This window comes from Tamandua tetradactyla, chromosome 6 (assembly GCF_023851605.1).
Source record: "Tamandua tetradactyla isolate mTamTet1 chromosome 6, mTamTet1.pri, whole genome shotgun sequence".
In the NCBI taxonomy this organism is placed as follows: Eukaryota; Metazoa; Chordata; class Mammalia; order Pilosa; family Myrmecophagidae; genus Tamandua; species Tamandua tetradactyla.
In genome coordinates this window covers 53,726,721-53,743,103 of record NC_135332.1, presented here as the reverse complement: position 1 = coordinate 53,743,103, position 16,383 = coordinate 53,726,721, and the positions used below count along the sequence as shown (strand labels likewise).

The 16,383-nt window shown below is 37.7% G+C and overlaps 1 protein-coding gene and 1 pseudogene across 1 annotated transcript in view; one reads left to right on the top strand and one right to left on the bottom strand.

Annotated features, from left to right (window-relative positions):
- The window catches only part of CPD (carboxypeptidase D), a 136,340-nt gene that overhangs the window by 108,341 nt on the left and 11,616 nt on the right, over nucleotides 1-16,383 (bottom strand). The gene's annotated exons all lie outside the window — the stretch shown is intronic.
- Nucleotides 6,267-6,989, top strand: LOC143687958 (allograft inflammatory factor 1-like pseudogene; annotated as a pseudogene).

Here is a 16,383-nt window from a genome sequence, read left to right as displayed (position 1 = left end):
AATTATGCCTAAGACCATCCCCAGAGAACCTGTTTTGTCACTCAGATGCAGCCGCACTCTCTAAACCACCTTGGCAGGTGAACCCACTACCCACACCACTACATGGGACATTACTCCCAGGGGTGTAAATCTCCCTGGCAATGTGGGACAGAACCCCAAGGATAAGCTGGGACGCAGCATCAAAGGACTGAGAAAGCCTTCTTGACCAAAAGGGGGAAGAGAGAAATGACACAAAACAGTGTCAGTGGCTGAGAGATTTCAAATAGAGTCTAGAGGATATCCTGGAGGTTATTCTTACACATTATACAGATATCCTTTTTTAGTTTATGGTGTATTGGAGTGGCTAGAGGGAAGTACCTGAAACTGCTGAGCTGTGTTCCAGTAGCCCTCATCCTTGAATACGTTATACAGATAATAATTTTACAATGTGACTGTATGATTGTGAAAAACTTGTATCTGATGCTCCTTTTACCTAGGGTATGTGTACAGACAAGAAAAATTATGGATAAAAAATAAATAAATGGGGGTACAAGGGTAGTGCAGTGATAGCTTTCTCACATGTCATGCAGGAGACCTGGGTTTAATTCCTAGTCCATGCATTTCCCAAAAAACAAACAAACAATTCAACAAATGGTGTTGCAATAACCGGATACTCACATAGAAAAATAATGAAATGTGACCCTGCCATATAGCACACAAATAAAAATAAATAAATAAATAAGGGGGATAAGGGATAAAAGAAATTGGGTAGATGGACATATTAGTGGTCAATGAGAGGGAAGAGTAAGGGGTATGGGATGTAGGGTGAAAGAAACTTGTAAGATAGAAATATTAGTGGTCAGTGGTGGGGGGGGCGGGTAAGGAGTATAGAGTGTACATGTGGACACAACCCAAGTATCCATCAATCAAATAAATAAAATGTGGTATATACATACAAAATTGTGGAATTGTAACCCATTACAAACTCTAAAATCTGTTCTACAACTAATTGTTGCAATATGCTGACATTTATTAATTTTTTGCATAAATGTTATTTTTCACAAAAAAAGAAAAAAAAAATTCTCCTAGTGTCCAGTGCTTTGGAGTAGCTAGAAGGAAAAATCTGAAATAGTGGAATGGTAACCCATAACAAACTCCAAAATCTGTTCTGTAACTACTTGCTGATGCATACTTTGAAAATCATTGTTTTTTTCTTTCTTTTCTTTGTATTATATTATAGTCAACAATAAAAAACATTTTTTCAAAAAATATATAATGGAATATTATTCATCTGTAAAAAGGAATGAGGTTCTAATTCATGTGAGGATATGAATGAACCTTGAAGACATCATGTTGAGTGAAATAAGCCAGACACAAAAGGACAAAAATTGTATGACCACTGATATGGAATAATTAGAGTAGGCAAACTCATAAGAGTCAGAATCTAGAATATAGGTTTTACTAGGTAACAGGGTGAGGGTAAGGAATGAGGAGTTAATGCTTAAATTGTAGAGAGTCTCTATGTGGGTTGATTATAAAATTTTTGATAATAGATGGTGGTGATGGTAGCACAATACTGTAAACATAATGAACATCACTGAATTATGTATTTAAATGCAATTTAAAGGGGAAATTTTTGGTTGTATATGAGCTATTAGAATAAAAATTTAAAACAAAACACAGGATTGTACAACACAGTGAACCCTATTGTAAGTGATGGACTACAGTCAATAGCACAATTATAAAAATGTTCTTTAATGAATTATAACAAATATATCACACTAATGCAAGCTGTTAATTATAAGGTGGTACATGGGAAGTCTGTGTTAATGCATGATTTTTCTGTAAACCTACAACTTTTCTTTAAAATAAAAAGTCCCGTGAGAGGGCCAAGATGGCGGCTTAGTAAGGTATGCGCGTCTTAGTTCCTCCTCCAGAGCAACTACTAGGTGACCAGAAACAGTGCAGAACAGATCCCGGGGCCACGGCAGGGACCGGACACACAGCGTACCCCAGTCTGGACTGGCTGGACCGGCTGCAAGACTCCGTTGCGGTGAGCTCCTCGAGCGGCGTGTGCTTCCCCGGGCCGTGGCGGCTGGAGGCCGGCGCCCCTCCCTCCCTCCTTCCCGGACCAGCTGAGAGTCTCGGAGACGCAAGTTCCCCAAGCCGTGGCAGCCGGCGACCGGCGCCCCTCCCCAACGGGAGGCTTCACGGTCCAGCGGCGAGTCACAGATCAGCAAGTTCCCCAAGCCGCAGCGGCCGGCGACCAGCGCCCCTCCCCCACAGGCGGCTTCCCGGTCCGGTGGCGAGTCTCGGATCAGCGAGTTCCCCAAGTAGCGGCGACTGGCACCCGGTGCCCCTCCCCCACAGGCGGCTGCGCAGAGGGAGAGGAGGGAGTCTCCGACAGTGGCAAGACTGGGTCCAACCAAACACCAATAGTGGCATTAATAAAGGAGCCACAACATCTTTTGCTGGTGGGACCCGCAGACAGACAAGCACCACATACTGGGCAGGATAAAAAAACAGAGCCCAGAGACTTCACAGGAAAGTCTTTCAACCTGCTGGGTCTCAAACTCAGGGAAATCTGATTAAATGTCCAGATGCCAGCAAAAAATAACAAATCACACCAGGAAAATTGAAGATATGGCCCAGTCAAAGGAACAAACCAATAGTTCAAATGAGATACAGGAGCTGAGACAACTAATTCTGAATATACGAACAGAAATAGAAAACCTCTTCAAAAACCAAATCAATAAATTGAGGGAGGACATGAAGAAGGCATGGGATCAACAAAAAGAAGAAATGGAAAGTCTGAAAAAACAAATCACAGAACTCATGGGAATGAAAGATACAGTAGAAGAGATGAAAAAGACAATGGAAACCTACAACGGCAGATTTCAAGAGACAGAGGTTAGAATTAGTGAACTGGAGGATAGAACATTTGAAATCCAAAAAGAAACAGAAACTATAGGGAAAAGAATGGAAAAATTTGAGCAGGGGCTCAGGGAATTGAATGATAATATGAAGCGCACAAATATATGTGTTGTGGGTGTCCCAGAAGGAGAAGAGAAGGGAAGAGGAGGAGAAAAACTAATGGAATAAATTATCACTGAAAATTTCCCAACTCTTATGAAAGACCTAAAATTACAGATCCAAGAAGTGCAGCGCACCCCAAAGAGAATAGATCCAAATAGGCGTTCTCCAAGACACTTACTAGTTAGAATGTCAGAGGTCAAAGAGAAAGAGAGGATCTTGAAAGCAGCAAGAGAAACACAATCCATCACATACAAGGAAAACCCAATAGGACTATGTGTAGATTTCTCAGCAGAAACCATGGAGGCAAGAAGACAGTGGGATGATACATTTAAATTACTATAAGAGAAAAACTGCCAACCAAGATTTCTATATCCAGCAAAATTGTCCTTCAAAAATGAGGGAGAAATTAAAACATTTTCAGACAAAAAGTCACTGAGAGAATTTGTTACCAAGAGACCAGTTCTGAAAGAAATACTAAAGGGAGCACTGGAGTCAGATACAAAACGACAGAAGAGAGAGGTGAGGAGAAGAGTGTAGTAAGAAGGAAAATTAGATATGATATATATAATATAAAAGGCAAAATGGTAGAGGAAAGTATTACCCAAACAGCAATGACACTAAATGTTAATGAACTGAATTCCCCAATCAAAAGACATAGACTGGCAGAATGGATTAAAAAACAGCATCCTTCTATATGCTGTCTACAGGAAACACATCTTAGACCCAAAGATAAACATAGGTTGAAAGTGAAAGGTTGGGAAAAGATATTTCACGCAAATAACAATCAGGAAAGAGCAGGAGTAGCTATTCTAATATCCAACAAATTAGACTTCAAATGTAAAACAGTTAAAAGAGACAAAGAAGGACACTATCTACTAATAAAAGGAACAATTAAACAAGAAGACATAACAATCATAAATATTTACGCACCGAATCAGAATGCCCCAAAATACGTGAGGAATACACTGCAATTACTGGAAAGGGAAATAGACACATCTACCATAATAGTTGGAGACTTCAATTCCCCACTCTCATCAATGGACAGAACATCTAGACAGAGGATCAATAAAGAAACAGAGAATTTGAATATTACAATAAATGAGCTAGACTTAACAGACATTTATAGGACATTACACCCCTTAACAGCAGGATACACCTTTTTCTCAAGTGCTCATGGATCATTCTCAAAGATAGACCATATGCTGGGTCACAAAGCAAGTCTCAACAAATTTAAAAAGATTGAAATCATACACAACACTTTCTCAGATCATAAAGGAATGAAGTTGGAAATCAATAATAGGCAGAGTGCCAAAAAATTCACAAATACGTGGAGGCTCAACAACACACTCTTAAACAACCAGTGGGTCGAGGAAGAAATTACAAGAGAAATTAGTAAATATCTCGAGGTGAATGAAAATGAAAATACAACATATCAAAACCTATGGGACGCAGCAAAGGCAGTGTTAAGAGGGAAATTTATTGCCCTAAATGCCTATATCAAAAAAGAAGAAAGGGCAAACATTCAGGAATTAACTGTCCACTTGGAAGAACTGGAGAAAGAACAGCAAACTAACTCCAAAGCAAGCAAAAGGAAAGAAATAACAAAGATTAGAGTAGAAATAAATGAAATTGAGAACATGAAAACAATTGAGAAAATCAATAAGACCAGAAGTTGGTTCTATGAGAAAATCAACAAGATTGATGGGCCCTTAGCAAGATTGACAAAAAGAAGAAGAAAGAGGACACAAATAAATAAGATCAGAAATGGAAGAGGAGACATAACCACCAATCCCACAGAAATAAAGGAGGTAATAACAGGATACTATGAACAACTCTATGCTAATAAATACAACAATGTAGATGAAATGGACAAGTTCCTAGAAAGGCATGAACAACCAACTTTGACTCAAGAAGAAATAGATGACCTCAACACACCAATCACAAGTAAAGAAATTGAATCAGTCATTCAAAAGCTTCCCAAAAAGAAAAGTCCAGGACCAGACGGCTTCACATGTGAATTCTACCAAACATTCCAGAAAGAATTAGTACCAACCCTGCTCAAACTATTCAAAAAAATTGAAGTGGAGGGAAAGCTACCTAATTCATTCTATGAAGCCAACATCACCCTCATACCAAAACCAGGCAAAGATATTACAAAAAAAGAAATCTACAGACCAATCTCTCTAATGAATATAGATGCAAAAATCCTCAACAAAATTCTAGCAAATTGAATCCAGCAATACATTAAAAGAATTATACATCATGACCAAGTAGGATTCATCCCAGGTATGCAAGGATGGTTCAACATAAGAAAATCAATTAATGTAATATACCATATCAACAAATCAAAGCAGAAAAATCACATGATCATCTCAATTGATGCAGAGAAGGCATTTGACAAGATTCAACATCCTTTCCTGTTGAAAACACTCCAAAGGATAGGAATACAAGGGAACCTCCTTAAAATGATACAGGGAATATATGAAAAACCCACAGCTAATATCATCCTCAATGGGGAAAAATTGAAAACTTTCCCCCTAAGATCAGGAACAAGACAAGGATGTCCATTATCACTGTTATTCAACATCGTGTTGGAGGTTCTAGCCAGAACAATTAGACAAGAAAAAGAAATACAAGGCATCAAAATTGGATAGGAAGAAGTAAAATTATCACTGTTTGCAGATGATATGATACTATATGTCGAAAACCCTGAAAAATCCACAGCAAAACTACTAGAGCTAATAAATGAGTACAGCAAAGTAGCAGGTTACAAGATCAACATTCAAAAATCTGTAACATTTCTATACACTAGCAATGAACAAGCTGAAGGGGAAATCAAGAAACGAATTCCATTTACAATTGCAACTAAAAGAATAAAATACTTTGGAATAAATTTAATTAAAGAGACAAAAGACCTATACAAAGAAAACTACAAAAAACTGTTAAAAGAAATCACAGAAGACCTAAATAGATGGAAGGGCATACCGTATTCACGGATTGGAAGACTAAATATAGTTAAGATGTCAATTCTACCTAAATTGATTTACAGATTCAACGCAATACCAATCAAAATCTCAACAACTTACTTTTCAGAAATAGAAAAACCAATAAGCAAATTCATCTGGAAGGGCAGGGTGCCCCGAATTGCTAAAAGTATCTTGAGGAAAAAAAACGAAGCTGGAGGTCTCACGCTGCCTGACTTTAAGGCGTATTATGAAGCCACAGTGGTCAAAACAGCATGGTAGACACATGGCGGGAGCTCGGACCAGGCACCCGTCCCTCCTCCTCACCTCTCGTCTCCACCGCGGAGCCGGGAGCCGGCGGGAACCCAGCTCATCATGTCGGTCGCGCTCAGCAACAGGTTCCCAGGAGGGAAGGCGTTCGGCTTGCTCAAAGCCCGGCAGGAGAGGAGGCTGGCGGAGATCAACCGGGAGTTTCTCTGTGACCAGAAGTACAGCGATGAAGAGAATCTGTCGGAAAAGCTTGCAGCCTTCAAGGAGAAGTACATGGAGTTTGACCTGAACAACGAAGGCGAGACTGACCTAATGTCCTTAAAGAGGATGATGGAGAAGCTTGGGGTCCCCAAGACCCACCTGGAGATGAAGAAGATGATCTCAGAGGTGACAGGTGGGGTCAGCGACACCATCTCCTACCGAGACTTTGTGAATATGATGCTGGGGAAACGGTCAGCTGTTCTTAAGCTAGTCATGATGTTTGAAGGAAAAGCCAATGAGAGCAGCCCCAAACCAGTTGGTCCCCCTCCAGAGAGAGACATTGCCAGTCTGCCCTGAGGACCCCTGCTGGACCTGGACCTGCCCCTGCCCTTTCCAGCTGCCTCATCCCCTGCCCCTCCCTCTGGAGCTCCCTGGTCTTCTTGACTCATTGTGATTTGTCTTGTTTGTTTGGTCATTGTGGGTTGGTTGGTTGTTTTCTTTTTGGGTCAGAATCAGTGATCTTTTTGTAAAGCACAAACTATCTCCCTTAAAGGGGCTTTAGATGGGGGGGGGTTCCTGAGCCTTCTGTTCTCTCCCTCTTTTCTCTCCTCCTTTTCCCTTTCTTGTGCAGAAGGGCTGACATTCAACCACAAATTGCAGGGGATGGGAACAGGGCAGGGAGGCTGGGAGGCTTTGTTCCCCTTCTTTGGAGCTGGCACTGTCTTTCCTTCCAAGTCTCTGAACCAACCCCAGACTTGTTGGCCTGGCACAGGTGGGGATCCCAGTTCACTTTCAGAAGGCCTAATTCCACCTTTAAGGGAGGATGCTGAGTAAGTCAGGAGAATGAACAATAAAATACTCATGGTAAAAAGTCTGCCCTACCGCTAAGCCAAGAGCTGAGAAATAGAAGATTGCCTTTCTGATCTCAATCTGCTTAAAACTTGGCTGAACTTCCTCCGTTTGCCTTCCCACCTTACTACACCATTTAGTCAACAGATACTTGTCAACAACCATTATAAGCTCTGAGTCTTCCCATTTTATCCTGACATGTGCTATGTCTGCTGTGTAACTAATTTCTCCTTTTCCCAATCACCCAAAATTTTGAACCTGGAGATTGGGTTGGGGCATCTGTGTTCTTTATTAGACTCACAGGATTTAACAGCCCAATCCACCTTGCAGGTTAGCTAAGCCAATCCTCTTGTTTCATAGGTGAGAAAATTGGCAGTCCATAAGGACAAAGTGCCTTGCCCCAGGACAGGGAGTTAATTTGGAGATGGAAAAGTCCAGACTAGAGGCAAGGTCTCATGATCCCCCTGGCCCATGCCTCGTGTCTTCTCAGGACTGCCCCAAGGATGAAAACAAGGAAAGAGGCAGGTAGGGGCGGTCTCCTAGGTCAACACTTGGGTAAAGCTTCTCTCCTCTGAAGGTCCTCTGTGAGGATTAACCCTCCCCAGCCTCAGAGTTTGAGTCAGTGTCACAGTCTGCATTAAGACCAGGCCTACCTCTGCAGTTCTGCATTCTGCAGAGCTTCTGCCAAGTCTTGGAGACACTTTCCTGTCAAACTTGACCCATTTTGGACTGAGCAGAGGCTTCAGCCTTGACCCCTCTTGTGTTCTGGAGTCCTTTACCCCTCCCTGTGCAGGGCTTAGACATACTCATTCATTTAACATATTTATTAAGCACCTGCTATGGGCCAAGAACTGAGACTCCAGAAATGAAACAGGACAGACCCACGGAATTTAGAGTCAGGTACAGATGATGATGAATGTTAGGAAAGGGGGTGGAACATAGAGGGAAGACTGCCTGTAATTCTGGGGTACCTAGGCCTGGCCCAAGACTGAGCTACCATCTGGAGAAGCCTCTGCAAAGCCTTAAGTGGAAAGATCTGGGGGATGTTGGAGGTTGGGCTCCTTGCATGCTCCTTAGTAACGAATAATCAAGGCTCCAAGGTGCTGCCTCTACACCTTGAGGGGGTAAAGCACCTAGAAGTTGGAAAATGGCCCAGTTGGATTAGTCTGCTGGTCTCAACCAGTTCAGGAGTAAGACTACTTGGACATGACTGGCTGATCTTCAGCCTAAGAAACTGTTTCAAATGTACAGGCCTAGTTGAAGATTAAACCTCAGCAAAACATTCAACCCTGTATATGTTAAATCCTACTCCCTCCATCCCGCTGGCCTTTTTTTTTTTTTTTTTTGCTCCCTAAGATCATTAGGTTAGCAACTGCCTGTCCTCATCTCTTCCCACTACCTCTCTCTGGGACAGGTTGGGACCTCTGAACAAAGTAAAGCCTTCCTTGACTACCCATCAAAAAAAAACAAAAAACAGCATGGTACTGGCATAAAGATAGATATATCGACCAATGGAATCGAATAGAGTGCTCACATATAGACCCTCTCATCTATGGACATTTGATCTTTGATAAGGCAGTCAAGCCAACTCACCTGGGACAGAACAGTCTCTTCAATAAATGGTGCCTAGAGAACTGGATATCCATATGCAAAAGAATTAAAAAGGACCCGTATCTCAAACACCCTATACAAAAGTTAACTCAAAATGGATCAAAGATCTAAACGTTAGGTCTAAGACCATAAAACAGTTAGAGGAAAATGTATGGAGATATCTTATGAAACTTACAATTGGAGGCGGTTTTATGGACCTTAAACCTAAAGCAAGAGCACTGAAGAAAGAAATAAATAAATGGGAGCTCCTCAAAATTAAACACTTTTGTGCATCAAAGAACTTCATCAAGAAAGTAGAAAGACAGCCTACACAATGGGAGACAATATTTGGAAACGACATATCAGATAAAGGTCTAGTATCCAGAATTTATAAAGAGATTGTTCAACTCAACAACAAAAAGACAGCCAATCCAATTACAAAATGGGATAAAGACTTGAACAGACACCTCTCAGAAGAGGAAATACAAATGGCCAAAAGGCACATGAAGAGATGCTCAATGTCCCTGGCTATTAGAGAAATGCTAATCAAAACCACAATGAGATATCATCTCACACCCACCAGAATGGCCATTATCAACAAAACAGAAAATGACAAGTTCTGGAGAGGGTGTGGAGAAAGAGGCACACTTATCCACTGTTGGTGGGAATGTCAAATGGTGCAACCACTGTGGAAGGCAGTTTGGCGGTTCCTCAAAAAGCTGAATATAGAATTGCCATACGACCCAGCAATACCATTGCTGGGTATCTACTCAAAGGACTTAAGGGCAAAGACACAAACGGACATTTGCACACCAATGTTTATAGCAGCGTTATTTACAATTGCAAAGAGATGGAAACAGCCAAAATCTCCATCAACAGAAGAGTGGCTAAACAAACTGTGGTATATACATACGATGGAATATTATGCAGCTTTAAGACAGAATAAACTTATGAAGCATGTAATAACATGGATGGACCTAGAGAACATTATGCTGAGTGAGTCTAGCCAAAAACTAAAGGACAAATACTGTATGGTCCCACTAATGTGAACGGACATTCAAGAATAAACTTGGAATATGTCATTGGTAACAGAGACCATCAGGAGTTAGAAATAGAGTAAGATAATGGGTAATTGGAGCTGAAGGGATACAGACTGTGCAACAGGACTAGATACGGAAGCTCAAAAATGGACAGCACAATGATACCTAATTGTGGGGTAGTCGTGTTAAAACACTGAATGAAGCTGCATCTGAGCTATAGGTTGTTTTTTGTTTTTTTTTACTATTATTATTACTTTTATTTCTTTTCTCTATATTAACATTCTATATCTTTTTCGGTTGTGTTGCTAGTTCTTCTAAACCGATGCAAATGTACTAAGAAACGATGATCATGCATCTATGTGATGATGTTAAGAATTATTGATTGCATATGTAGAATGGTATGATTTCTAAATGTTGGGTTAACTTCTTTTTTTCCGTTAATTAATAAAAAAAAAAGTATATATGAGCAGCTTCTACAATAATTTTCTAGACCTGGTGGTTCATTTTTATCCTTCCAACTGTGTGTGTATATGTGACTATATATATATATATATATATATATATATATATATATATATATATTTGCCTGTATGACATGTATCACAATATTAAAAAATTAAAACATTTTAGAAGATAAAAAAAAGAATTACTGATTGTATGTGTAGAATGGAATGATTTCTAAATGTTGTGTTAGTTAATTTTAATTAATAAAAAAATAAAATAAAAAGACCTGACCTAAACTTTCCTTGTTTGAGCCCCGTATTTGTGCTTTTACCTGTTTTTCTTTATTTTATTGTTACTATTTTGTAACCCTTTCCACAGGTTTATTTGCCATCCTCTCCCAAGTTGTCTAGATGAAACTCAGTCAAATATAATAGTTTTTAATCATCCATAGTACTCTAAAATTAGGTGATTCCCTACAGACAGCCATTCAAATGATATCTAGCATTAACCAATCTGGTTGCTGGATTTGCCAACATCTAGATAATAAGAATGCACCTGAAATAATGTTCTATCCAGCAAAAATCAATTAATGGGGAGAAAAAGATCAATGGGTTTATGAGGAGGTTTAGCACCCTGTAAAAAATCAGGGTAACTGTTCTAAAAATTGATATGACAAATTTATTTAGCACTGAGAGTCTTTAATAAATGCATTAGGCCAGCCTTTCACTACAATGGACTTTGTAACTAGAGACTTTTCCTTATGTATAGAAAACTTAAATGGAACAGGACAAATTAGGAAATGTTCCAGGCTGGTTATGTAACCAAACAATCTGGTTTGATTCAGAGAATGGAGATTGGACTTCCATACATAAAAACATATAACTGAAAATAAGACTTTGATAATATTTTTCTAAAGGAAATAACTGGTTTAAACCAAATAAACTTGGTTTAATGGCAAAAATTTTACTGGCACATAAATACAATACAGATAAAACTAATATAGCATGGTTTAATCGATATTCAGGTCATATCTGGAATGGAAACTCAACATACATATTTGGGGATAATATACATGGAATCTTGCATCAGATAAATAAAAACATCTTTTGCTCACTTGGACTCACTCTTTTGGAAAATGGCAATATGCCAATGATAATATGACTTCTTCAAAAGGTATAAAAACTCAGAGAGAGACATTCATCCTAGGTTTTCAAATGTGTTCCTTAGCCTAACATGAGATCCTACAGGATTGGTTTTTTCCTGTAGGAAAAAAATAGAAAGCTCTTCCACATGATTGGTCAGGAAACTATGAACTAGGATATCCTGTTCCGTCTATAACAAAACTGTCTATAGTAAGAAGGTGCTTTTGCTCTGATACATGAGCAATGTTGCTTTTATATTAGTAAGTCTGGTACAGCAATAAGTCATCTAAATATTTTAAAGGACCAAGTTAATGATATCATGATATTAGTCAGACTCAAACATTTCAACACAAAGACCTATTTCCTGACCTAGGCTCTTGGTTTAAAGGAATATGGAGACAAATAGTACAGTTTAGATCTATGCTTTCAATTATAGTTATCAGTCTATATGTTTTCATTGCTTATTATACAAACTGTGTTTCATGATTCTGTTCAAATTCCTCATCACCCTCAAGATAGATGCTTGCTCTTAAGATAACTAATCAAAAAGGAGGGCCATAATCATAATCTACTCAGTTGAATAAATAACTCGACTTAAAGAATGTGCTTGAACAGCCACCCAACAGGCCTCACTGCAATCTAGAAAAAAAAATAAATACTGAAACTAAAAAGGAACAATGAAACAAAACAAATGACTAAGCTTTCTATGATCATGTATAAATAAAAAGAAATCAGTGGTGGTGACTGGAGAGTTTTACTGCTAAAATAAAATGGCCATCTGCATTGGGACTTGCCAGGAGCAGCCCCCCTTTCTGAGAAATGGCAGGGACTTTGTGGAAGATAAAAATTGGCCACAGCCCAGAAAACAGGGCATTCCTGATAAACTGTACTTTAAACATTTAAGGATAAGATGGTCACGGTCTAGTAGGAACAGCCTATTAAAAATGGGCAAGTATACTAAACCAACCAATTTAAAATCCTATATTTAATGAAAACCTTAAATGTCAACCTACTGTAACTTCCCAGCTGATATTCTTTAAAGTCTTTTTGTGCTGCTTGCCATATGAGATCTGGTTTGAGATCTCTCTATTTGAGCCGTTTCTAGTTCAATAAACCTGCAGCTTCGATATTGGTGACTTAGTTTCTTTTGAAAACATGACGCAAAAATTGTTAGAAGGATAAAAATAAATGGAAACACTGACAAATTCACAATTACAGTTGGAGACTCAGAAATCAATAGAACGAGTAGAAAATCAGCAAGGATAAAAAAATTCAAAACCACCATCAACTAACTACATCTAAATGACATTTATAGTCAACAGCAGAATATACATTCTTTTCATATACACATGGAACATTTACCAAGACAGACCATAACCTGGGGTATAAAACAAACTTAATTTAAAATAATTGTAATCAACAAAGTATGTTTTCCGATTATGAAAGCATTAAATCAACAGAAATCAATAGCTATCTAGAAAATACCCTTCTCTTGATGCAATTATCATAAATGTAAAGCGCATATTTTGAGTTTATAATAATGAACTACTCCAACAAAGCAATTAGTGAGTTGTGATATATACTTGAAACTATCTTTTTCTAAACTTTTTGAAGCCAATCAATGTCACAAAAGCAGTAGACTTTCACTTCACAAGACAAAAAAAGATAAAGCCATACTAACTTTAGAATATCAAAAGGTCTTCATTCACCAACTTCAAGTTTTGATTTAGAAATTACTTTTTAAGAATTTGGGGGAGATGCCAGAAATTGGCATTGTTTGCCATCTGTATTAAGCTTAACAATTATTTTTTCCAATACTAAATGTCAGACTGTTAATAAGTAGTTTACTGGCCAGTGTAGATTTGCTATCTTAATTTTTTCCTCAATACAAAGCCAACTCACACAAAGCTACAGTTCACTGTAAAAAGGAACAATAATTGATTTGTAGATAGAGAGGTCTGACATTACTGACAGCTGCAGCTACTGCAGATTAAGGTAATGCATTTATTTTTCTAAGCTGTTACGACACATGGTTCAACATACACCAAAAAAAGAAGTATCAGATTTCAGAACATAATCTTTACCCAGCCAAAGAAACTTTTCACTGAGTTAAAATTCAGTTACAGACATAAATCATTATACCACTTTATTGATAGTATTAATTTATGTGCTTATTTTTCCTACTTACATTAATCACAAATAAGCAAGCCGTTATTATCCATTAGTCTCTCAGGGGGTTATCTTAATCAGTGATCTTCAAACTTTTTTGTTCATGCTAAAACAATTTTGAAAATTATGCAACAACTCATTTTTAAGTTACTATGCAAAAATAACTTTTAGATAATAACTTAAACTTCATCTTAAGTTTAAATAGTTATGATGTAATTTCCTGCATAATATAAATTGTTATTTTTCAATAAAACTTTTACATTCTTTTAAATATATCCAAACAAATAAAAATACCATAGAAATTTGACATATATTTGATCTATTTAAAAATTGTATGAACAAGTTCTGCTTTAACAGCAGGAATTTTATAGTTTTCATTTTGTCCTTGTCCTTGAACTTTATTTCCATTCCACTTCCCTTACAGAATGCTGTTTCAATGTAATGTACTTGTATCTTAGTGAATCTTTCATTGATCATCTTATAAAACTTCAATCTACAATATGTCTATGTATGTGTATTTAAATTTTTCTTAATTTCCAGTGACCAAAATGTCCAAAGTATTGCATTTTTGTCTTCTGTATTGAATACTACTATAACCACACGCAATTTATTGCAATAGAAAAGTTGAATTATAAATTTTTAAATATGGTAAATGAAGAAATAATTATTGAAAATATATCTGTGTTGGTTTGAAACTGTTATGTACCCCAGAAAAGCCAGGTTCTTTTTCTTAATCCAGTCCTTTGCGGGCAGACCTATGGTTTAAGGTTGGATCTTTTTTTATTGTTTCCATGGAGCTGCGACCCACCCAATTGGGGGTAGGACCTTTTGATTTGGTGGTTTCCATGGAAATGTATCTCTGCCCATTCAAGGTGGGTCTTAATCTGCTTACTGGAGTCCTTTAAGAGGGTACCATTTTGGAAAAAGCACAGAGCTGACAGAGACAGAGACATTTTGGAGATTCAGAAAGAAAATGCCCCCAGGGAAGCTGTTTGAAACCAGAAGCCAAAGGACCAGCAGATGCGAGCCACATGCCTTCCCAGATCCATTTTTCTCAAGTCAAGATATCGTTCGTTCTCTGGATGCCTTAGTTTGGACATTTTTTTTTTTAATTATAGCTTTGCATTTATCATCACAATCAACTTTTTTTTCATTTTTATGAAAAATAAGATATATACAAAAAAGCAATAAATTTCAAAGCACATTGCAACAATTAGCTATAAAACAGATTTCAGAGCTTGGTATGGGTTACAATTCCACAATTTCAGGTTTCTACTTCTTTCTAGCTGCTCTAAGATACTAGAGACTAAAAGAAATATCAACATAATGATTCAGCAATCATACTCATTTGTTAAACCAACTTTCTCTATATAACTAGTTTGGACACTTTTATGGCCTTAGAACTGCAAACCTGTAACTTAATAAATTCCCTTTATAAAAGCCAACCCATTTCTAGCATATTGCATTTCTGTCAGCATTAACAAACTAAAATAAAATATTTTAATGAGAAGTTTGGGTGATGCTTCTCTGATACCATTAAAGTAATCACCTAGTTGTCGCTTCTGTTTTGAGGCCCTGGAAGTTATAAAACTCTGAGGCAATACACTATTGTGATTCAGAAAGGTAGGAAAGTACACCTGTCTTTTGTCAACTGTGAGGAAGAGACATGAGATAGATGTTCTACAAGTAGTCATCTTTCCCAGGATGCAAAAAATTGCAGACCAATTTTAGGAAAAAGTAAGTATGGAAATTGAAAATAAAGAAATTGATTTCCTTAAACCTATCTAAAATGAACTGGTAACTTAATTATGTCCCCTCTCCCCTCAATATATCCCTGTTTGAAGACTACAGATGCAGCTCATTTTTTCTACTCACAAGGGGACTTGACACTTACCTTATGCTTTTACACTTACCTATCAATCCAGAGTTTCCTATGCTCAGAAGAACTGAATACAATGTACTATGAAACATATCATGCTTCCATTTTTTTTTACCAATATCAAAGAACAGGCTAAATATAATAATTAGGAATGTACCCAGTAGTACAACAAATTGTGATCAGTGCTGATTGTTATAGGCGGCTAAATCTTCTGATCTACTCATACTGAAAAGACTCTTTCAACCCATTTCTCATACAACTAATCTTTATATGCCTTGAGACACTCAGACAAAGATAATTCACCTTTGTCATGGAACCAGTCCCTACTTCTCTGCTCAGTACAGAGAGAATCAGCTTTAAAGAGGGAATGGGTTGCAGTGGGTAGGGACACAAATTCAACTCTTCATTCAAAGATGAAGCATTAATAACTGAGTCATATGTCTCAACCAGAAATCCAATAGAAAAAAAATTCAGTCAACACTTCAGTGTTAAAACTTAGATGTAGCAAGTTTTGATTGTTTTTAATTTGCCACAACAGGCCAATTATAAAGTGTCAAATTGTATTCTACAAGAACCCTATACATCTGGGGGATAGGGGTATGTTGGAGTTCTCTGTATGGGGTTTGTATCATTTTTGTAAATGTCCTGTAAGTTTGAAAATATTTCAAAATAAAAAGTAAAAAAAAAACCAAAACTCTTTTATAGGAGAAATTGCAATGAGTTTTTTTTTAATAGCAAAAGCATATTACAGTATAGGGCTATAAGTTGGCAGCTTCTACTCTATTTAAATTTTTAGCTTAATGCTATTTCTTTATTTCAAA